Source organism: Sinocyclocheilus grahami, unplaced genomic scaffold, assembly GCF_001515645.1.
Source record: "Sinocyclocheilus grahami isolate Dianchi unplaced genomic scaffold, SAMN03320097.WGS_v1.1 scaffold412.1, whole genome shotgun sequence".
NCBI classification, from domain to species: Eukaryota; Metazoa; Chordata; class Actinopteri; order Cypriniformes; family Cyprinidae; genus Sinocyclocheilus; species Sinocyclocheilus grahami.
Window position 1 is genome coordinate 651,083 of NW_015505591.1, and position 2,417 is coordinate 653,499.

The following is a 2,417-nucleotide window of genomic DNA, read 5'->3' on the forward strand; positions in this document are numbered from 1 at the left end:
TGTATATAAATAAAATAAATATAAATGCTTTACTATTATATTATATGTATTATATTATATTTTATATTAGGTTCTGTAAGTTCTGTAATATATAGTTTGGTCATTGGAGATCATTATGAATTCAAGACCTTCTCTCTCATCCCTCTCTAGAGAAGTCAACTACTTTCTAGCCAAAAGTCTCATTCGATTATAGTCTCTAAATAACCATTATCTGAGTCATCAAAACGTCTTTCCTCTCCTATGAATGGCTAATAATTGGTGATCTCATTAGTGAACATTAGCCATTGTATTAAGTATTTAGCTGAGGTGAGCATTACTTACAATTAGAGTGTTCCCAGTATCTACTGTTTCTACATGCAGCCCTCCTAAACCTTAAAGAAAGCTAAAAGCATACATACATACAAACTTAACAGTATAATGTGACATGTAATGTCATATCAGTTCATCTTTTTTATATGATATGAACATCACAACTCTGCAAGTGTGTCCTAGATATCAAAACATCATCCAAAAAGGTTGTGCCACATTAAATTAGTTTCTCTACTTGCAAAGTTTTCCATCTTTTCTTTTTATATTAAGATAATCAAATAATTTGTATCTGTAATAAGTTCAAGAGTCCACTCAGCATCAAGGTGAGAGACTTGGAGGTCTTAACATTTTCTCCGAGCTTCAATCAATTTGTCGGCAAAGGAGGGGGCAACTGTCTAAACTGATATCTCAAGTCAGCACATATGCTGTATCCGACAAGGAAATGCATTTCACTGCAACATTTAGACGCTCAATCAGGTCATAAAAGGTTCATTAGAATTCTTCCTAGTTTGCACCTCTTTCATCTGTAGCCACTATAGGCCTACTCTGTGTAGTACTTCAGTGAACACACAACAAACTCTTTTTATCACTCTTCTCTTGTTCTTTTTTTCTGTTTGTGTGCAACTAAGTGTGTCAAATTAGATCACCAACTACTAGGAACACCAGTAGCATATTAAACTGCATTTAGCAGGTGCAGCACCTATTTTGTAGTAACATATCCCAACTGAATTGTTAGCAGGTAAAGCATAACATTTAAATTAAGCACGTGAAAGCAAGCCTTTTAGTGATTTAGTGTTCTACAGACAAATAACACAAATCCCAAAACTCGTAAATATTAGGGAATTTAAAAATATTGATTTCACTGGATAGTTGTTGCTAAACATGCTCACAAGCAAACTAGCATAACATCTGTCCACTGAGAGCAACTGCTGGTGTGATTCATTGGCTGGCTAATTTTACTAGCTAATAACTGTCTCCTATGGGACACAAAGTGGTCTTCCTCAACGGTGGAAGAGGGCATGAAAAATGCTGAATCATTTGGTGAGTAACATTCCAGTCTCGAAATGTTTTGCTGTTGTTTTTTACTTATTGGGGACATTAATCATTATTTGTTTGAACGAATCAGTACTAGTGCAAGTATAATTGTTTGAATCTATTCATTTCAAGAATTAGTAACTGCAAACAAATGGAAATTCACACCAGATGAAATGTATATAAAATGTAGGATAATAGAGTATATAGTACACTACCATCCAAAACATTGGAGTCAGTACGATTTTTTTTTCTGAAGAAATTATTAATTTTATTTAGCATAGATTCATTAAATTCAAAAGAATTTTAATTCATTAAGAGTGAAATAATCAAAAGACATTTATAGCCCAATGTTACAAAAGATTTCTGTTTCAAATAAATGCTCTTCTTAACTTTATATTCATCAAAGAATCCTGAAAAAAATATATCACGGTTTCCACACAAAACTATTAAGCATCTGTTTCATTCATCAAAGAATCCTGAAAGAAATGTATTACGGTTTCCACATAAAACTATTAAGCAACTCTTTCATTCATCAAAGAATCCTGAAAGAAATGTATCACATTTTTTCAAAAATAAAATAAGGAAACCAACTGTTTCAGCATTCATAATGATAAGAAATGTTTCTCAAGAGCATATTCAGTTTATTAGAATGATAGAATGATGAAAGATCACGTGACACTGAAAACTGGAGTAATGCCTGCTGAGAATTCAGCTTCACCATCACAGGAATAAACTACATTTTAAAACATATTCAAATGGAAAACAGTTATTTTAAATTGTAATAATTACTATTTATTTTACTGTGTTTTTGATCAAATAAATGCAGCTTTGGTGAGCACAGGTTAAAATAATAAATAGTCTTACCAACCCCAAATTAAGAACCACCTAATTCTTCAAAGCGGACGTAAGCCGTTTTCTATGAATATGCAAGACTTCCGGTTCATTAGCTGCTGTAGGGAAATAACGAGAAGAAACACAAAGTGCTAAACTGTTTGCATTACAATCCAGTGTGTTCATAATTAAGATAGGCTAATACATTAAAATAATATGGTAAGACACACCAGTTTGCAATA